Below are 23,061 nucleotides of genomic sequence, written 5' to 3' on the forward strand. Positions count from 1 at the left end.
AACTTAACTTGTAGTTCCTTTCAGTCTTAGTCAGTAGTAAACAAGCTGCCTGCTAGTGGCAGCTGCACAGTTAGTACATTAGGTGTTTAGTTAGAACTGATTCCCTAGTCAGCAAGACGTGACTAAGGTCTTTAGAATTCCATCTAGCACAGATACAGGAGGTTATGCTTATGCACTGAGTAGTATGAAGGGGAGGTGGAGTAGTAGTACTTATGCAGGATAACATGACAGTAGGAAAAAGGGACACAACTATCAGTAAGATGAAAACAGAATCCAAATGGATAGAGATAAAACATCATGACTCAGATGGAAACACAGCTTGGACCAGTACTCTTATTTCCCAGTTTTTACTGGTGTTCCATTTTAAGTTATACAAGACCAGTTCGGACCAGTATTCTTATTTCCCAGTTTTTACAGTTTTTTCTTTCTGGGAAAGGAACAAGTACACTAATAGGTATCATCTACAGACTACCTAATAGTGGAAGGAAGAAATATGCAGGCAAATTGGGTAAAACACATGGAATAATAATCATTAGGGATTTCAACCATTAATTGCATAGAAGAGGTGTGTAAAAGGGATATGGGAACGGAGTTCCTACAATGTACAGGACTCCTTTCTAATTCCATATGTAAAAAGCCCAACAACAGAAGATTCGCTATTGGATCTTGTAACAGGGAATGAACCAGAGCAAATAAGTGAAGTAAAAGTGGGGGAACATCTAGGCAATAGTGACCCTAATATGCTTTAAGATGATGATAGAGGACATAAGAGCAATAAAAATCAAGTTAATAGATTGGAGAAAAGCTGATTTTAAGGTGCTAAGAATAAAACTTGGGAAAATAAAATAGGGAAACAATATTGACAAATGGTAATGTGGAACAACAATGAAAAACATTTAAAATGGTGTTCAACAGAGTGCAGGGAAAATATGTCCCACTGAAAGGAAAGAACAAACTAAACATGAATGGGACTCCACTGGTAAATGGTTTGTTAATTATTTTGTTAAAGATACACAGGTGATGGGCATTGTTTGATTAAGGACTGAGATCACATATAGTCCGGTGGGACAGCTGGGGAAATAATTGGGAGGCAGGGATCTGTAAGGTTGCGTCCCATGAATAGATCTACTATCAAGGAAAGAAGTTGTGTCTTGTTTCATACTTCACCACCTGTCTTGGATCCATTTAATATGATAGGAGAGGATGGTTGCCTAAAGGTGAAGATTGGAAACGAAGATATTTTTAACCGAAGATTGTAATTGGAGTTACTTTTGAGGAGAATAGCTGAAACCAACTGTAAAGTGTCAGGGTGTGATTCCCCACTGAAATTCTCTGAATCTGAATCATATGATCAATGGAAAAGTCATGTAGATATATCGACACAGGTAATGTCCTTATCAAAGGAAAAACAAGGTATGGTCAAGGCACTGTCACTTCCTAAAAAAAAGCAAGATCAGTTGCAAAGTATCTTCAGAGCCAGGGATCCGTCAATTGGACACTGAGGAAGGTTTACATAGTCGATTAAAATTTATTGCTAAAATCTTTAAGAAAGATGATATATTAAATACATACAAGCCATGGTCAGACTTTAATAAATTGAGAGACACAGACAGTTACTTGACAGAGGAATATATCACAGAATTTAACAGACTATATACAAGATTGCAGAAATTCTATTTGGAAATTCCTAATTCAGTTCTTGCTTTCAAATTGTTGGGTTGTGCTAAAGTATCACATGTGGACAGATTCCTGGTCTTAACTGAAGTTTGTCTCTTTCTAAGAATCTCACTTTTGGATCAGATGTCTGAGACCTTAAAAAGATTCCTGGGAAAACAACCATTTCCAGCAGTCTTCATGGAATGAATGAGATACCGCCAAAAGGGGGACTCGATGATTACAGTCTTTCGAGGTCATTCAGATACAGGGCACAGGTGTCAGTGTAACAAAAGAAACACAGATGAAAGAAATGAGGATGGAGACCTTCTTTACAGATCTGGCAGATAACAGGAATGGAGCAATAATACAGAAGACTGAGCCTCAGGAATGTCCAGGGAATTATTAACTGGTGTTTCAGATGTGATTTGAAATATCATTGTGGTAAAGCGTCCAAAACAGAACAACAGGGTTTTCAAGTCAACACATGACACAGAAGATTCAGAAGAGGAAGATGACAATATTGATTAGTCTGAGAGAATTGTATTGATCACAAGAAACTTCAGTCCGATAACGAGTGTACTAGTTGGTGGATTCATTTAATTGCACCATGTTGAACACTGGTTGCACATCCACAGTATATGGAATGGATTGGCTGAAATGTTATTTGGATTCACTCAGTAGTAAAGATTGAAGTAACGTCAAGAAAAATTAAATAAAAAACAGAAAATGCTGGAAAAACTCAAAAGGTCTGGCAGCATCTGTGGAGAGAGAAACAGAGTTAACATTAACTCTTCTTCATCCAGAAGAGTCATATCGGACTCAACGTTAACTCTGGGCAGAATTTCACCCTTGTCAGGCGGGCTCAGCGGGGATGGTCATGAAACTGACCGCTGTCCACAATCACGGCCGGAAGGCGATTTCACGCTTGCAGGCCAATTAAGGTCCGCCCAGCATGAAATGCGAACAGCAGCGCTCAGCACTGCCTGTGTGGGCTGGGGCGGGGGTGCGCAAGCCCAAACTGCACGTGAGTGAACGCTTGAAAATCCCCCTGAGGCAGATGAAGAGTTTAAAAAAAAATAAAATAAATTAAAAATGTAATAAAACATGTCCCCTCATGACACTGTCACATGAGCAGGGACATGTTATTAATTAAATTTTAAATTTTATTTTTTTTTATGCGCTTTAGGAGATTTTATCCACCCATGGATATGGTTTCCTGAAAAGTGCAAAGGCCGCTTAGCTTTTTTGCCTGCCCACCAACCGTAAGGTTGAACGGGCAGTGAAAAGTTCTACTTAATTGATCCTTTAATGACTTCAACAGGCCTTTTAATTGTTGGCAGGCACACTGCCAACTCTGGAGTGCAACTGCGTATTGACGTCGGGACTCTTGCCCGCCGTTAACTCACGTCATTTTACACTTGAGCAGGTCAGGCATATGCCCGCCCACCAAGCTAAAAATTTTGCCCCCTGTTTCTCTCTCCACCTGCTGAGTTTTTCCAGTATTTTCTGTTTTTATTTAAGATTGCCAGCATCTGCAGTATTTTGCTTTAATTCAAGAAAAATTAAATTTGTACTTCCTTCAGATTCGGGAATGGCAACACTTTAAGGTCACTGAAAGGAGTGGTGATTCCATGCAGAATAGCTGGGATAAGCCACTTTATCAGTACAGATGTAGTATCCAGTGAGATACACCTGCTGTTGAGAAAGCCTTCCATGAAAAAGGCATAAATGAAATTGCATATGGAACAGGATAAAGCAATTCTCTTTGGAAAGTCAGTGGATTTGCTATTTACTCAATCAGGACATTATTGCATCCCTTCAACAAAACTCAGCATCACTAATCAGGTGATAGTAGTTTGAGGAAAAAAAACAAATTGTTTTAAAGTTACATCAATAATTTTCTCATCCCTTTTGTCACAGATTAAAAGATCTACTAAAGGATGCAGAGGTGATTGATGATGAGTACACAAAACTCATTGAAGAGATTAGTAAAAAATGTGAAACAAACCAAAAGTATCAGGACACCATCACAGCCTATTGTAAATCTCCCATTAGCATGAGACTTTAATGAAGTATAGCTATGGATTTAAAAGTTTGGGACAAGGACAAACCTTTTCATTTTGCTTTTCATAGGCATGGAAGCAGGATTCAGTCTGTCTACATGAATACATGGTAAAGACAAAACAGTGATTGTGGATAAAATCATGGAAAAATGGTTTGGGACCAGACTGGGGGCTAAATTCCTGACTGACAATGGCAGGTGGGGTGAGGGGGGCGGGGGGGAGGTGGGGCAGGGGTGCGGGAGGGGATGGTGGTGATAGAGGGGGAGGGAATTTGCCAACGACGACTTTAGAGATGTGAGAAAATATGAACATTGTAGTGATGAACACTGCAGCTGAAAGTCCTTTCAGTAATGAGCTTTGTGAAAGAAATCACATGATTGAAGAGATGCTCCATAAGATCTTAGCTGACCAATCACATTTTAAACTAACATCTGACCTGGTATTGGAAGTCCATGTATAGAATTTGCTTCAAATAGTTGCGGGCTATAGCCCATATCAGTCAGTCTATGGGAGGAATCCCAAAAAAAGTTCCGTGCTGTGTGATAATCCCCCATCATTGGATAGGACTCCAGTTAGTTTCAACTTCTCTGAACACTTGAATGCCCTACATGCAGAGAGAAGGGTATTAATCAAGGCAGAAGTCTCTGAGAAAATTTGGCAAATCTTATGGCAGTGCATAAAACTGTCAGAGAAACTTTAATCCTGGGGATCGAGAAAACTATAGAAAGAGAGGGTTGCAAAGAATGGAACGGTCTGGGTAAAGTGATAGGGTTTGATGGAAAGACAGTAATTCTCCAACATGGTAATCAAACTATTCATCTCGGCTAATCAAGATTGATTATAAACTTGCAGAAATTGAGCAATTAGTAGAAGGTGATGAAGTACCCTGCACCTCACATACTCATATGTTTAGCAGTTATGAGGAGCAGGATATGGTGGACAAGGAGCTGGATGTCATTAAACAAAATGATACTGATGCACAGGATAGGGATATTTTACCCAAGGGACAACTGCTGAAAGTCAGCATGAGGGTGACGCACATACCAGAGAGAACCACTGAATGGAGGGATGAGACATTGTTGGGAGAGGAGGGAAAGCCACTGGAAAATTCAAACATTTGCTGAATCTCCAAGATGAAAAGTGTGAGGTGATACACTTTGGAAGGAGTAATTTGACAAGGAAGTATTCAATGAATGGCATTACACTAGGAAGTTCTGAGGAACAAAGGGACCTTGGCATGTATGTCCATAGATCTCTGAAGGCAGAGGGGTATGTTAGTGGGGTGGTGAAATAGGTATATGGGACACTTGCCTTTATCAATCGAGGCATAGGTTACAAAAGTAGGGAGGTCATGTTGGAGTTGTATAGAACCTTGGTGAGGCCACAGCTGGAGTACTGTGTGCAGTTCTGGTCGCCACATTATAGGAAGGATGTGATTGCGCTGGAGGGGGTGCAGAGGAGATCCATCAGGATGTTGCCTGGGATGAAACATTTAAGTCATGAAGAGAGGCTGGATAGACATGGGTTATTTTCATTGGAGCAGAGAAGACTGAGGGGCGACCTGATCGAGGTGTACAAGATTATGAGGGGCACGGACAGGATGGATAGAGAGCAGCTGTTCCCCTTAGTTGAAGGATCAGTCACGAGGGGACACAAGTTCAAGGTGAGGGGCAGGAGGTTTAGGGCGGATGTGAGGAAAAACCTTTTTACCCAGAAGGTGATGGTGATGGTCTGGAATGCGCTGCCTGGGACTGTGGTGGAGACGGGTTGCCTCACATCCTTTAAAAAGTACCTGGATGAGCACTTGGCACGTCATAACATTCAAGGCTATGGGCCAAGTGCTGGTAAGTGGGATTAGGTAGGTAGGTCAGGTGTTAGTCACGTGTCGATGCAGACTCGATGGGCCAAAGGGCCTCTTCTGCACTTTACTGTGTGATTCTGTGATTCAGTGATGGACAAGGGATCTATGGAGTGGCAAAATGAGATGAAACTGAGTAAAGCTAGAAAATGAAGTGTGACTTCCCATAATAGATCTGGCACTAGGAAACAATCGTGTACAGGCAAGAAATCCAATAGGGAACTCAGAAGAAATATCTTGACCCAAAGAGCGGTGAGAATGTGGATCTCACTGCCATAGCAGCAATATCCCATGATTTTGCTGGCACAACATGAAAAAAATCATGCCAATATGATCAACACTCAGCACACACCAGCAAAAATGCCTGCAGCTCCCACAAAGCACATCAGTCATCATTAGACCACATCTAACCCTGTTCCGATTACCCAGGGATGAAATACTGGGTAGAACAATGTTTATTGGACACAGAAAGGCAGGTTAATAATTATCTGGCCAGCATGTTAAACACAAATAATATTCAAAAATACATTGGCCAGAAATTCCAAAGTGCATGTCCATTTTTTCAGGTGCTGAATGGGCCTAAGGTTCCAATATGGCAAACAGGAAATATATGCTCATTATGCACCAGAAGTGTACCTCCCACCACGCTGGCTTATACAAAAACCTTGACATCCAGGCCTGCACCTGAAACAGGTGTTAGTCCCTTTGCACATAGAAATATAAGACCAACTATCTGTTTGAGGCCCTCTCTGCAGTGTTGGTTTGATCTGAATGATGGTCAATCTTTGACGTTGGCTAAGGGTAGAATGTTGACTAGGAGCATTCTCTAAGCATCATGAAATAGGACAATGGTTTTTTTTCACTTCCTGTTGGGATCAGCTAATTTGTTGTATTGTGATGTACATGTATTTTTAAGGAAACTTAAACTGCTGTCCATCACCACCTCACATCAGACAAGATGTGATGTGCCATCTCTTGACTCTGAGGCAGAATATAGCAGCAGTCCTACAGGTCAGACATGTCTACATAGCCTCCCAATTACCATTATCTGTATATAGTCTTATCTTTAAATAAAGAACCCACATTATTATTTTACCAATCCTTGTTGCATGATTGGTAGGTTTGCGATAAATAGAAGAATGCAACACTTATCAAACCAAGGAAGTCTTTTCCAATGCTCTACTTTCCCATGTTCCTAAGATTTGGTTTCCCTTAGGATGGACACCTCCCATATCATGGTTTTAGCATTGTTGTGAATTAATACCGTGAATCAAGACAGGATTGCTTTGAACAACAAGTCAGTTTCATGTGTTTTCTTTGCTTGGTTGGTTGAATCAGAGGACCAAGACTTCAACGCTTTACTCTGAAGTTGGTTAACATCATCTAGATTGACACGAATACAATACACAAAGATATTTTGCTGCTGCAGTGCTAATCACCAGATTTGTCAGATTTTAAACCCTAGTTTTATTCAGGTGGAAGTGCAAAAAAAAAACATTGTCCTATTTCTTGATGCACAGAGAAAGCTCCTGGTCAACATTCTACCCTTAGCCAACATCAAAGATCATCATTTCATTTCCATGTGATTGGCCAGTGGAACTTTGGTGGAAGAACACTGGAAAGCAGGTTCATATTAATCTTCAACAACAAAAACAAAAATACCTGGAAAAACTCAGCAGGTCTGACAGCATCTGCAGAGAGGAACACAGTTAACGTTTCAAGTCTGTATGACTCTTCAACAGAACAAAGGAAAACTAGAAAAGAGGTGAAATATAAGCTGGTTTAAGAGAGGATGGGACAGGTAGAGCTGGATAGAGGGCCAGTGATAGGTGGAGATAACCAAAAGATGTCATAGACAAAAGGACAAAGAGGTGTTGAAGATGGTGATATTATCTAAGGAATGTGATAATAGGTGACATTAAGGGTAAAAAGCAGGACGAGCAAGGTACAGATAGCCCTAGTGGGGATGGGATGGGGGGAAGGGATCGAAATAGGCTAAAAGGTAGAGAAAAAAAATGGATGGAAATACATTTAAAAATAATGGAAATAGGTGGGAAAAGAAAAATCTATATAAATTATTGGAAAAAAGGGGGATCGGAAAGGGGGTGGGGATGGAGGAGAGAGTTCATGATCTAAAATTGTTGAACTCAATGTTCAGTCCAGAAGGCTGTAAAGTGCCTAGTCGGAAGATGAGGTGCTGTTCCTCCAGTTTGCGTTGAGCTTCACTGGAACAATGCAGCAGGCCAAGGACGGACATGTGGGCATGAGAGCAGGGTGGAGTGTTGAAATGGCAAGCGACAGGGAGGTCTGAGTCATACTTGCGGACAGACCGAAGGTGTTCCGCAAAGCGGTCACCCAGTCTTAATCTTCCACTGATGTTGTGGGGGCTGACTAGGAGAATCCCCAAGGAAATGTCCTTGAGTCTTTTTCCTCTGAGTGAAAAAATTCTTCCTCACATCCCCTCCAAACCTCCTGCCCCTTACCTTAAATCTATGCCCCCTGGTTATTAACCCCTCCACCAAGAGGAAAAGTTCCTTCCTGTCTACCCTATCTATGCCCCCCATAATTTTATACACCTCAATCATGTCCCCCCTCAATCTCCTCTACTCCAGGGAAAATAACCCAATCTATCCAATCTCTCCTCATAACTAAAACTCTCCAGCCCAGGCAACATCCTGGTAAATATCCTCTGCACTCTCTCTAGTGCAATCGCATCCTTCCTATAATGCGGATTCCATAACTGCACGCAATACTCTAGCTGTAGCCTAACCAGCATTTTATACAGTTCCAGCATAACCTCCCTGCTCTTATATTCTATGCCTCGGCTAAGAAAGGCAAGTATCCCATATGCCTTCTTAACCACCTTATCTACCTGTTCCACTACCTTAAGGGACAGGTGGACATGCACACCAAGGTCCCTCTGATCCTTGGTACTACCCAGGGTCCTACCATTCATCGTGTGTTCCTGTGCCTTGTTTGTCCTGCCCAAGTGCATCACCTCACACTTATCCCGATTAAATTCCATTTGCCACTGATCAGCCCATCTAAACAGCCCATCTATATCCTCCTGTAATCTAAGGTAACCTCCTCACTATTTACCACCCCACCAATTTTCATGTCATCTGCGAACTTACTGATCAACCTTCTTACATTCAAAACTAAATCGTTTATATATACCACAAACAGCAAGGGACCCAACACCGATCCCTGTGGAACCCCACTGGACACAGGCATCCAGTCACAAAAACAAAAACAAAAACACGAAGAATTGCCTGGTGAGATAGTTGATCCATTGGTTTTAATTTTCCAAAACTCCCTAGATTCAGGGAAGTTCCTATTAGATTGGAAGATAGCAAATGTAACTCCATTATTCAAAAAGGGAGAGAGACAGAAAGCGGGAAACTACAGGCCAGTTAGCTTAACATATGTCGTAGGGAAAATGTTGGAAGCTATTATAAAAGTTATGGCAGTGCACTTGGATAAGCTCAAGGTCATCAGGCAGAGTCAACATGGTTGTGAAAGGAAAATCATGTTTAACCAACTTATTGGAGTTCTTTCAGGTAGTAACATGTGCTGTGGATAAAGGGGAACCAGTGGATGTACTGTACTTAGATTTCCAGAGGGTATTTGATAAAGTGCCACATCAAATGTTATTGCGGAAAATAAAAGCTCATGGTATAAGGGCTAACATATTGGCATGAATAGAAGATTGGACAGGAAACAGAGAGTAGGCGTAAATAGGTCTTTATTGGGTTGGCAAGATGTAACAAGTGGAATGCCACAGGGATCAGTGCTGGGACCTCAACTGTTTATAATTTGTACAAATGACTTGGATGAAGGGATTGATGGGGTAGCTGCCAAATTTGCTGATGACACAAAGATAGGTGGGAAAGTAAGTTGTGAGGAGGACATAAGGAGGCCACAAAAAGATATAGATAGGTTAAGTGAGTGGGCAAAGAACTGGCAAATGGAGTAGATTCTTGGTAAGCAAGGGGGTGATAGGTTATTGGCAGTAGGTGGGATGCTATCAGATCAGCCATGATCTTATTAAATGGCGGAGCAGGCTCGAGGGGCTGAATGGCCTACTCCTGCTCCTTGTTTTTATGTTTGTATGTTCATACTCATCTCACCAGACACACTGGCTTCCAACCGTACACCAAGTCCCATGGAAGGAAAGGAAGAAGGAGTCCTCGACCTGGGCCTCACTAATCTGTTCATGGCCTTGATTAATGAAGCTGGACAGTCTATTCCCAAAAAGCCCTGGCAGAGTTTCCAGCCACTCTGAACAAACTGAGGGCAATATTTTGCACCTTTGTTTTTGTCACAAAGTTGATCAGTCGGTGGTTTACAATCTGTTGCTGTTCTACTGCAATTAACAGCATCAGTTTTTATTTATTAGCTTGACTGGTTTGATGAGCATCTCTTGAGCTTCACTGTCAAATGTTAATTATTTAGGTTCCCACACATTTCACTGTTAACGAATTCAAGAAAACTGAGTCACAGCAGGATATTTCCAATTAGTTTTGACCAAGCAAAACGTGTTTGGCAGAAAGCTGGGACTCGGTTTGAAGCGAGTTCATATTGTTCACCCCATGTTAAAGGGAACTGAAAGGTTTTCTGCATGGTCAAGTAATTGGTTAATTAAGGTAATCATTAGAGGCCCAATATGGTCCAACTCAGACTTCAGTATTTTCATTTGTATAAAATTTAAACCAAATGAAATGTGGTCTAAATATTGCACCAATTGTCTGAAGGAAAGGAAAATATTTTTCCCTCAAATATAACACAGTGTTTAGAATGCAGTGCATTGAGATGATTTCTGTTACATATCAGCATCTCCAAACCAGCGCAGCATTATTACTGAACTGCCTTACATGCAGGATTGGCCCAGTTCCCACATATTTCACACCTAGGGGGCGCTTATCCTCCATAGAATCATAGCATAGTTACAGCACAGAAGGAGGCCATCCAGCTCTGTGTGTTGGCATTGACTCACAGAGAAATATAGCCAGTGCCTCGCCCCAGCCATTCCCCATCCCACTGCAAACTTTCTCTTTTCAGGTAACGATTCCATTTTCTTTTGAAAGCCTTGATTGGATCTGCTTCTCCCAAGATCCCAGGCAGTGTATTCCAGATTCTAACCACTTGCTGAGTAAAATAATTTTTCCTCATTTCACCTTTGGCTCTTTTACCAATCACCTCAAATCGGTGTCCTTTGGTTCTCAACCCTTCTACCAATGGGAACAGTTTCTCCCCATCTACTCTGTCCAGTCCCTCAATTTTGAACACCTCTATCAAATCTCCTCTCAACCTCTTTTCCAAGGAAAACAGCTCCAGCACCTCCAATCTATCCACTTCATTGATGTTCCTCATCCCTGGAATCACTCTCATGAATCTTTTCTTCATCTCTAAAGGCTTCACAAGATTTTGTAAAGTGTGGTCCCTGTAATTGGAGACAATGCTCCAGTTGAGGGTGAATCAGTGTTTTATGAAGCTTCACCATAACTCCCGTGCTTTTGTACTCGATGCCTCTATTCATAAAGTCCAGGATCCCGTATACCTCATTAATCACTTTCTCAACCTGCCCTGCCACCTCTGCACACCCCTGCCAGCTATCTTTATGGCAGGGGTGCGGGGCACTTAAAATATGGTGGGTGCTGACCCTGCCACCTTCCCACTCACCCCCAAGCTCACCCCTATAATACGGGGAGTGGGTGGGCATCAAAGCCAGCAGCCTGCCCGCTGTACTTAAATAAACAATCAAGGGTCAATTAAGCTTGTGAGCAAGCCAACTAACCCCAATAATATGGTTGGCTTGGCAGTTGGACGGGAGTGGACAGGCCTTTTTTTTAAAAAAGTATTTTTAAAAGGGTGGGAAGGAAGTGGGGTACAGTCTTCAGGGCCTGTCCTTTGTGCATCAGTGGGCAGCCTCCGAAGGTAGTACTCCCCCCGCTTTCTTCCTACCCTGCTGCTCTAGAAAAAAAAACACTCCCACCCCTCCCAAACTGCCCAACCCTTCCCCACCCAAAAGCCTGGATTTACCTTGCTCCAGGATCCATTGGCCTTCTTCACGTGCCTGCTTGCAGCCTCAGCAATGCCCACTAATGTGCTCATGGCAGTGCCAGGAATGCTGGCCAATCCAATTGGCTGGCAGCTCACAAGGGCGGGACTGAATCCTGAGTGAGGGCCGGAAGTCCCGCTGGCAATCTATTTAGCCTACCCACAGCACGTTATGGCTGTAGGACGGGCCAGTGTGGAGAAAGTCAGCTCCATGCTGACCTTACTTCTGGATGTGGGATGTGGGGGTGTGGGGGGGTATGTGGGGGTGGGGTGTTGTGGGGGTATGGGGGGGGTGGTGGTGAGCCGTCCACCCCCTACTCCCCGTAATATGCTGCCCAATGACTTATGCTCTTATAAACCCCAGTCTTTCTGCTTCTGCACCCTTTTTAAAATCTGTTCTTTACTTTATATTTGCTCCCGTCAATCTTCCAACTGTTAAGTTTTATCTGCCACATCCCCATCCATTTCTCTGTATGTCCTCTTGCGGTTTATCACTATCCTCCTCACAGTTCACAATACTTTCACACTTTGTGTCATCTGCAAATGTTTGAAATTGTGCCCTGTACATCGAAGTCTAGGTTATTAATATAGATCCAGGAAAGCAGAGATCCTAGCACCAGCCCCAGGGGAACTCCAGTACATACCTTCCTGCAGTCTGATAAACAACCACTGTTCTGTTTCCAGTCACTCAGACAACTTCATATCCATGCTGCCATTGCCTGTTTTATTCCATGGGCTTTAACTTTACACACAAGCCTGTTGTGCAACACTATCAAATGTGTTTTAGAAGTCCATGTACACCACATCACTCTTATCAATTTTCTCTGTTACATCATCAAGACTCTCAATCAAGTTAGCTAAGCATACTTTGCCTTAAAATTCCATGCTGATTGTCACAGACACTTTAAAGGGTGTTTCCCCAAAGTCGCCCGTGAACAACGTGTGGGTGTATTTTCTTACCCATGGAGTGAGAAATTCAATTTAAAGTAACCTGCAGCAAAGTCTTTTTACTTAAAAAAGACAAGGTTAGTTTATTTCACTCTATTGCTCTGGATGTTACCTAAGAAAAGATGAAGGCCAGAATTTCATGATGTGTGATATTTTGATCAACAGGGGCGTTGACAGCGAGCCCGCTGACAATTAACAGGCCTATTAAGGCCATGAAAGTAATAATTGACTGAAATTTTTCACTGCCCGTCCAACCTTACGGTTGGCGGGCAGGTGAAGAGGCCAAGTAGCCTTTGGATTTTTTAGGAAACCTCATTGACTGGTGGGATGAGGTTTCCAACAGCAAATAAAAATAAAATTAAAATTTTTAAATTTCATTCATAACACATCTCTGCTCATGTGACAGGGTTTTAACAGTGGTAAATGTTTTATTTTTGCATTTTTAAATCTTCAGCTCCCTGAGGCAGCTCTGTGCTTTCATTGCATGAGCATGCAAACTTCCGTGCTCGCCCTCCTCCTGCCCCCACCCCTGCAACGCACGTTTCATGCTGGTTGGCCGTTAATTGGCCAGCCAGTGTGAAATCGACATCGGGGCCCGATCGCTGGTGGTGGTCAGCTTCACAACTCCCCCCGTGCCCGCCCAACAAGGTACAAATCCCAGCCAAAGTTACTAACACACAAGTTACAAATGAAGATAAACTGTAGATATAATACTTATAAAAGTAAACCAAGATTAGTCCATTTTTGGTGCAGGCTTGATATGTTTTGAAGTTGAGGAGTTGGATTGTCTAAGCTGAGGTTGTGAAGTTGCCTCAGCAGCTGTGATGGTTTCCACTGTCAAATTGCCAGAGGTTGCTTTAACAAGTGAGCTTTGTAGATGGAATCTGGTTTACAGGGAGGAGAGAGGGTTCCTTGCCTCTAGTTCTGCAGGAGTGGCACTTTTGGTTGCCCAGTTACTAACAGCAGACTATTAGCCATTTCTGGATGTCTCTCCCTCTATTCCTGGGTTGAAGCTCTTGCCTGCTTCTCTGTGGATCAAGGTGGATCTGTCTCTTGGCAGCTTCCTGGTCTTTTCAATGCTTTGTGCAGGGAAGCTAAGGTGGCTACTGTTATCATGTGACATGTGCACAAAATGCCAAGTCATCTCCCAAATAAGGCATCGATATTTCAAACAGCCCTTCTACCACCTGTGGTCCTTTGCTCTAGTCCTGGTCAAGGCACATTTTACATTCTTACAATGAGGCAGCAACACACCTCATTATCTCGTGGACAAGACCAGGGTAGACCATAATCAAATTAAGAATTGTCTTTTGTCCTCTCAAAAGAGGAGACCAAGTCTGAAATCCACAATTCTGTCTGGTAGCTTGGAGCCATTTTGAAACAGTCTTTAAACTCAGTCCAAGGTTTTTTTTTAATGGAACCTTTAAAAGAGTTTTTTCTAAAGAAGTACATCATGATTGCACATGGTAACACTGGCTTTTATGAATTAATACATTGAGTATTGCTGAGAGACATGCGTCTCTTTATTCAGCAATACTCAAGTTCTGTACTTAGCAAGTGACTAATTAATACGTTGTTCAAATGACAGCTAATTTTGGCCTGAATTATCATTTCAAAAAGCTTCCACACCGCTAAGGTCAAAAGGTCTGTAGTTGCTGGGTTTATCTTTACGCCCTTTCTCAAACAAGGGTGTAACATTTGTAATTCTCCAGTTCTCTGGCAGCACCCCTGCATCTAAGGAGGATTAGAAGATTATGGCCAGTACCTCTGCAATTTCCACTCTCACTTCCCTTAATACCCTCAATCTATCTGATCTGGTCCAGGTAGCTTATCAACTCTAAGCACAGCCAGCCAATCCAGTAACTACTATCAGATTTTTAGCCCACCCAGTGTCTCAACTTTTTCACCATGACTTTGGCAGCAGCTTCACCCTTGGTAAAGATGGACGCAATGTACTAATTTAGTACCTCAGCCATGTCCTCTGCCTCCATGTGTAAATCCCCTTTTCATTCCCTAATCAGCCCCAATTTTCCTTTCACTCCCTTTCACTATTTATAGGTCTATAGAAGACTTTAGGATTCCCTTTTATGTTAACTGCCAGTCTCTTCTCTTTGCACCTCTTATTATCTTTTTCACTTCCTCTCTGAACTTTCTAAGTTCAGCTCAGTTTTCATTTGTATTATCCATCTGACATCTGTCATATGCATCCTTTTTCTCCTTCCCATTCTACCTTTCCAAGAATAGCTTTAAAATCTCTTTAGCTAAGTTTTTGGTCGACCCTGCTAATATCTCATTTCTCGTGTCCTTTACTTTTACTTTCTTATCTCTATTTTAAAGTTGTGAGAATATTTGAGAGTTAAAAAGGGTTTGCATTGCACATTCTACCCAGATCAGTTTTTTCCCTAAAAGTAGGTCATTTAAAGTTAATAATATGTTGTTTTTCTGGACCTGGGGCATGTGTCCTTCCGGTAGCCTCCAGTATTCCGCTAATTCCTAATACTTTGTTAACATTCTTTGCTACGAAGCATATGATGGGTTTCAGCTGTTGGTGGTTAACATTTTGTCCTTATGAATAAATTTCAGTTTCAAATTGAAGAACGGGGTATTTCTGATGGCATTTTGAAAAGCAATGCACATTCCGCAAATCAAATCGGATTCTGTTATTCACTGCACATATGTTAGATCTCTCTTCAAGAGATGGATTGGCAGTGGGACAAAACATCCACCTGCACAGGTGATACCAATCCTAACCAATGGGGAATCCCACATTATTCTTCCAAGATGGGTTTTGAGTGGTAAAATTTCTCCTGATTGAACTTTAGCCATGTTCTGCAGCACTACCACCGTGCTAAAAGGGATAGATTTCGAACAGATCTAGCAACTCAAAATTGGGAATCCATGGGGCACTGTGGGCCATCAGCAGCAGCAGAATTGTACTCAACCACAATCTGTAACCTCATGGTCCAGCATATCCCGACTTTACCATTACCATCAGGCAAGGGAACCAACCCTGGTTCAATGAAGACTACAGGAGGGCATGCCAGAAACAGCACCAGACAGCTAAAAATGAATTGTCAAACTGGTGAAGATATAACATAGGACTATTTGTGTGCCAAACAGCTGGAGCAGCATGCGATAGACAGAGCCAAGTGACCCCACAACGAACAGATCAGAACTAAGCTCTCAAGAGCTGCCACATCTGATCATGAATGGTGGTGGACAATTAAACTAACTGGAGGAGGTGGCTCGACAAATATCTCCATCCTCAATGATGGAGGAGCCCAGCACATCAGTGCAAAAAGTACAAAAGTACAATACTGGCATCTACCCAGCAATGTGGAAAATTGCCCAGGTATGTCCTGTACACAAAGCAGGACAAACCAACCTGGACAATTACCGCCCCATCAGTCTACTCTCCATCATCAGTAAAGTGATGGAAGGGGTCATCAACAGTGCTATCAAGTGGCACTTGCTTAGCAATAGCTTGATCACTGATGCTCAGTTTAGGTTCTGCCACTCAGCTTCTGACCTCATTACAGCCTTCAAAAATGGACAAAAGACTCCAGAGTGAGGTGAGAGTGACTGCCTGGATTAAAGAGCAAAATATCAGCAATTATTCCAGAGGATGGATCATTGGAAAAGGACGTGTTAGTTCCTGGAAGGATCCTGGTCTCCCAAATGCTTTTGTTGATGTTTTACTTGCTGAAATAGACTAAGGGGAGAACAGTTTCTACACCCTACAGCAACGAAAGCACATAATGTGATGGTGCAGCATTTATGGAGAGAGGTGATTCCGATATTCAATGCAACCTCCATTCTCTCGAGACCACGCAGAGTAGAAATATGTTTAGTCACTACACAAAGATGGACAAGCATACTGTTCCTATTGTAAAATCCTTGGGCTGGGCCTCATTATTTACATTGATCTACAGGAGAGCAGGTTGAAGAAGATGGCTAACTCCTCCAGAGCCCTCTATCAATTCAATCCACCATTCTCTCTATTATGGAGCATGGCAGCTATCAAAGCATGTAAACATGAACTCTTGATGTGAGGACTAAGCTGTAGCATCCCTGGAGGGGAGGCACATTGCCAAGGCCAAGTGGTAACACTGTACAAAGTGACACACCAAAGGATGAGAATAGATTCCTCCATGCTCTCAGCCACTGTAGCCCATAGGATTATTTGGTTGGAAGTACATTCAGATTGGATGGCCAATATTTGTTCTTTTGGAAATATCACTATGTCAAAATCCTTCACTCTATTGTCCCGATGGAAGATGTAATCACGAGAGGGGATTGGTTGTAACTGCAATGGGTGTTTAGATTAAAGGGATTAGAGCATTAGGAGATAATTAAACCAGGATGAGCTGACATAATTAAATTTGCAAAAGTCAGACTTTCTACTCTAATTGTAATATTTCTATGTATTTCTTGTACATTTGTGAAGCACATTAGGATATTGTTCTACATTAAAGCAACTATATTAATACAGCTGTTATTATACATGCCCACGTTCGCATTTGCCCATGTTTGCATTTATCATGCAAAGTTCATATGTAAGCTCTTCACTCTGTAATTATACTCTCCCACCAGTCATGGCACTGTTAGACCTAGAGGAATAATTCGATTCACCCCTATCAGATCTCCTCTTCAACTTCTTGGTTCTGATGGAACAACAACCATTTTTTTCAATTTCTCCTTGTAACAAAAATTTCTCAATCCAAATTACAAATGGAGTAGATGATGTGGAAGTTCCTCCAAAAGAGGGGAGGAAAGTTATGAACAGCAAAGTAGTTGATTGAGAAGCTGCACTAAGAAGATTAGGATGACTGAAAGTTGGTAAGTTGCCTGGTCCAGATGGAATCCATCCTCGGTTGCTGACAGAAGCGAAGGTAGAAATATCAGAAAAGTTGGTGAATATTTTTTAAATCCTGATTGGACAGAGAAGCAGTGGTGGGGGACCATTAATGTTACTATTCAAGAAAGGGGAGGGTGGAAGGTGGTGGCATAGTGATATTGTCACTGGACTATATTCCAGAGACCCAGGGCAATGCTCTGGGGACCCGGGTTGATATCCCACCATGGCAGATAGTGAAATTTCAATACAAAATTGGAATTAAAAGTCTGATGACGACTATGAAACCATTGCCAACTGTTGTAAAAACCTATCTGGTTCACTAATGCCCTTTAGGGAAGAAAATCTGCCATCCTTACCCAGTCTGGCCTACATGTGGCTCCAGAACAACAACAATGTGATTGACTCTTTAAAAAAAAAGCGCTCTGAACAAGGGCAATTAGGGATGGCAATAAATGCTGGCCTAGCCAGTGATGCTGACATCCCATGAACAAGTAAAACAAAAATCCAGGAAACTAAAGGATAGTCAGCCTAACATCGATGGTGGGGAAGTTTTTGTAAACCATTATCAGGAACAAAATAAACTTCCTTGAGGAAAGGCATGGATTAAGTGGATTGTAGCGAAGTAGGATGCCATTAGCAGGGTTTTCCAACTTTCATATAGATTGGGACAAGCAGACTAACACATGTAAGGGAGGTGGTGAATTTCTTGAGTATGTCTGGGATAGTTTTCTGTAATAATATGTCTTCAAATCAATAAGGGAAACAGCCATATTAGATTTAGTAATGAGTAATGGACCCAAAATAAATAACTGCCTAAAGATACATGAACATCTAACAGAAATCATAGTATGATCAAATTCAACACACTAGGTAATATCGTCCCAGATTTGCACAAAGTGCGGTAGAGGGTGGGAAAAAGGACATTTTACCCAGTGGCTGCAATGGCGGCTTTTCATGCAGTATTGTCCCATTCCTGGCCTCATTAGTAATGCATTCCCAGGAAACATGGCAGGTCACTGGTGGGGCAGCCACTGCTTCGCCTGCCCCGCTGTCACCTCAGGCCTTCAGTAATCCAGGTGCCATGTTTAAAAGTCGGCCCTGCACAGAGCTAGCACTCATCAAGGGATAGAAAGCTGCTCAGAACTGATAGCTGCCAAAGGGAGGAAACATGCTGCCCCCAAATTTAGTGACACCTCCCTCGAGCATCTACTAAACGCAATGGGGGCCCGCTGCCATGCTCTGACCAGCAAGCAAGGTCACCAATCCAGCAAGGGAGGCAGTGGCAGTGGTGGTCAGCGCCAACACCCTGCAAAAAAGAGGACAGCCATTCAATGCCGAAAGATGATGAATGATCTCCTCCGTTCCGCCAGGGTGAGTAACTCTTCTCATCACTCTCAACTCACACACCCACAAACCCATCACACATCCACAGGGACCTCACTCACTGCCAGTTCAAGGAACATCACCATTCACTCTCTCACACACACCATCTACCCTGTGGATCACGTCCTCATCCCATCCATAACACCCACACATGCCAGGCATCCTTGTTATTTGGCCTGGCAGGCATCCTGCTTACACTCACTCCATCTCTATTCATGCAGGACAAGCTGGCACACAAGGAGAGGGAGAGGTTGCAGACTGGTGGAGGAATGCCTGAAATCAAGGTCCTGACAGACTTTGACAATAGAGCCATCCAGCTGGTCAGTGACGATCTGGACATTCCTGTGTTGCTGGTGAGGTTGGCGGTGCTCAGCCAAATGAGGATCCAGCAGTGCAACGACCATCAGGCAACCATGTTGTGAGTGAGTTCCCCTGTTCCGCAGTCCCTGGCCATGCACTAATGATCTCTCCTTGCTCTCGCAGGCACATCTGGGAAGCAGCCGAAAGGTTCCATGACTCAGATCCTTGACTCAAGCCCCAAGACACCTCAGAAGAAGAATCTGATGACACCCTCATTGAAGACCCATCATAGTGCTCACCCACATCCTTCACCAGCACAGAGACACACAACTCAGTGGGACCTAGTTCTAGAGTAGCCTTAGGTTCACAATCTAGTGAATGCATTGCACTGTCAGATCCACAGCATAGCAGGGACTTTTCAGGAAGGCATGTTTCCTCCCTTTGGCAGGATTGCTGGAGACCAGAAATCTGCTGAGTCCCAGGCAGATGATGAGCCTCTGGACTCGGTCATGTCACAGTTGCTGAAGCTGCAAAGGCAAGCTTGGGAACATCAGGAAGGGATGTCTGCTGCACTCCTCAGTTTGCAAGGCACGATGGAGGAGTCCGTCCGTCTTCAGGCTGAGGTGATAGCGCCGGCATTCCAATGCACTGAAGTCAACACAGGTAGGATGGCGGCTGCCATGGAGAACTTAGTCCAGGATGTCGCTCCTGCACTGCAGCGCGGGCTGAACTCCATCACTAATGCCATAGTTGGCCTCCAACAGTGTCAGCAAGAGAGGTTTGGAGCAGCTCCATCTCACTCCAGCTTCCCCTTCTCACCATGGAGTCAGCCTGGGACCCTCGGGCGCCCATAGGGAGGAGGATTAGCAGGTGCACACCCCAGGGCCATCCACCCAGGTGACTCCAGGAGTGTCCAGCCCATCCGAATCCCTTTTGCCTGTGACCCCAGCAGCTCCTGGCTGAGGAGGGTGCCACTGCCACACAGCAGGACTCTCAAAGCAGGGGCCCTCCAGGCCTTGGACCTCCAGAGGATGCCCGTCAATGTCATCACAGACAGGGTGTAGCAGTCAGCAGGCTGCATCCACCTCCGTTGTGGACATCAGGAGAGCACCAAGACATAGCAGCAGGGTTAGGAAGGTTAAGAAGATATAGTTACCCTGCGTGGGCATGGGCATTAAGCACTTGTACAATACTTTCATTATTGTAAATAAACTCCCAACAATGTGTCCCTGCATCCTTATTTGGATGAGCAGTGTTTGTGTCAGTCCGAAGTGAAAGGTTGGTTCCTGCACAAGATAAAGGCAGGTGTCTCAGTCCAGGGCCTCTTCCCTGTGCTTTGTGCAACCTTCCCAGCACACTGATGGTGTGCCTTCATTGTCACTGGTCACATCAGTCATCCCTGCACCTCGATGGGTTTATCATTGCTGTCAGAATATCCTGGGCTGGTGGCACAGAGTTCTGTCATTCTCTCCGTGTGCTCTCAGTGCCTTTAAGGTGCAGCTGCCTCCCCATCTCAGCATCTGTGTCCGGTGACAGTGTGGTTCTGAAGGGTTCAGCTCATGAAGGATGCCTTAGAATCAGGTGAAGTTAATGTTTCCCCGCTTTATCTCCATATGACATGACCCTGATCACAGAGTGAGCACAAGTGAGCTGTCATCAGCCAGACAGGAGTCAGACATTCGCATAAGCTATGTGAGGGTCTACAGAGTGTCTGCACTGCATGTCGTCATCATCCTTCACAAAACTAGCGGCTATGAGGGCCTCCCAAGCACACCTGCCTCGTCTGGTCAATGCAATGACCTCATCACCAGCATCCTTGCCTTAGAGGACCTCCTCACCCTCATCCCCATTGATGACCTCCTCAGCAGAGGAGACGTGAAGCTCCTCCATCTCCTCCTCAACAGCTCCTTCCCCCATTGTAGCGCCAGGTTGTGAAGGGTGCAGCAAGCAACGATGATGTTGACACCCTCTGTGGACTGTATTGCAGGGCTCCACCAGACAGTTCCAGGCACTGGAACCTCATCTTCAATATCCTATTGATTTGCTCCACCAAAGTGCAAGTTGCAGCATGAGACTCATACTTCTCTCTGCTGCAGTCTGTGGCCGCTGCCCGGGCATCATCAGCCATGCCGTCTGCGGGTAGCCCTTGTCCCTGAGGAGCCAACACTGCAGCCTCTGTGGACCCTGGAAGACGCCAGGGATCTGAATCCTACTGAGAATTTAGGAGACTCGGACACTCCCAGGCAATCGTGCACACCTGCAGGATGTGTTTGCTGTGGCCAATGACCAGCTGCACATTCAGCGAGTGGAAGCCCTTGTGGTTGACATAGTTGACTGCTTACTGCCATTGAGATCTAAGCGCCATGTGAGTGCAGTCCGCAGGCTACCTCCACCTCTGCTGTGGATGTTTCAAGCTGTCTCCCTCACGATGTTTCTGCTTCTAATTTTTCAGCTGATCACCGAGAGCCAGCATAGGTTTGTAAAAATTAGGTAAGGCCTAATGAACCTGATTACATTTTTTGAAGAGGTGACTATATACTAGAAAGGGAAATGTCCATGAATCTTATTTATATGGATTTTCAGAAGGAATTTGATAAAGTTCTTCATAAGAGACTAAAACAAAAACAAAAATACCTGGAAAAACTCAGCAGGTCTGGCAGCATCGGTGGAGAAGAGTACAGTTGACGTTTCGAGTCCTCATGACCCTTCAACAGAACTAAGTAAAAATGGGAGAGGGGTGAAATATAAGCTGGTTTGGGGGGGGCGGGGGGTGGGTGTTGGGACAAGAAGAGCTAGGTAAAGGGCCAGCGATAGGTGGAGATAACCAAAAGATGTCACAGACGAAAGGACAAAGAGGTGTTGAAGGTGGTGATATTATCTAAAGGAATGGGCTAATTAAGGGTAGAAAGCAGGACAAACAAGGTACAGATAGCCCTAGTGGGGGTGGGGTGGGGGGAAGGGATCGAAAAAGGCTAAAAGGTAGAGATAAAACATGATCTAAAATTGTTGAACTCAATATTCAGTCCGGAAGGGTGTAAAGTGCCTAGTCGGAAGATGAGGTGCTGTTCCTCCAGTTTGCATTGAGCTTCACTGGAGCAAGGCAGCAAGCCAAGGACGGACATGTGGGCAAGAGAGCAGGGTGGAGCGTTGAAATGGCAAGTGACAGGGAGGTCTGGGTAATGCTTGCGGACAGACCAAAGGTGTTCTTCAAAGCGGTCACCCAGTCTGCGTTTGGTCTCTCCAATGTAGAGGAAACCGCATTGGGAGCAACGAATGCAGTAGACTAAGTTGAGGGAAGTGCAAGTGAAATGCTGCTTCACTTGAAAAGAGTGTTTGGGCCGTTGGACGGTGAAGAGAGGGGAAGTGAAGGGGTAGGTGTTGCATCTTCTGCGGTTGCATGGGAAGGTGCTGTGGGAGGGGGTTGATGAGTAGGGGGTGATGAAGGAGTGTACCAGGGTGTCACGGAGGGAACGATCCCTACGGAATGTTGCCGGGGGGGTGAAGGGAAGATGTGTTTGGTGGTGGCATCTTGCTGGAGTTGGCAGAAATGGCGGAGGATGATCCTTTAAATGCGGAGGCTGGTGGGGTGATAAGTGAGGACAAGGGGGACCCTATCATGTTTCTGGGAGGGAGGAGAAGGTGTGAGGGCGGATGCGCAGGTGATGGGCCAGACACGGTTGAGGGCCCTGTCAACTACCGTGGGTGGAAAACCTTGGTTAAGGAAGAAGGGGGACATGTCAGAGGAACTGTTTTTGAAAGTGGCATCATCAGAACAGATGCGACAAATGCGAAGGAACTGAGAGAATGGGATGGAGTCCTTACAGGAAGCAGGGTGTGAGGAGCTGTAGTCAAGCTAGCTGTGGGAATCGGTAGGCTTGTGATGGATATTGGTGGACAGTCTATCACCAGAAATTGAGACAGAGAGGTCATAAGAG

This window comes from Cetorhinus maximus, chromosome 15 (assembly GCF_964194155.1).
Source record: "Cetorhinus maximus chromosome 15, sCetMax3.hap1.1, whole genome shotgun sequence".
Lineage (NCBI taxonomy): Eukaryota > Metazoa > Chordata > Chondrichthyes > Lamniformes > Cetorhinidae > Cetorhinus > Cetorhinus maximus.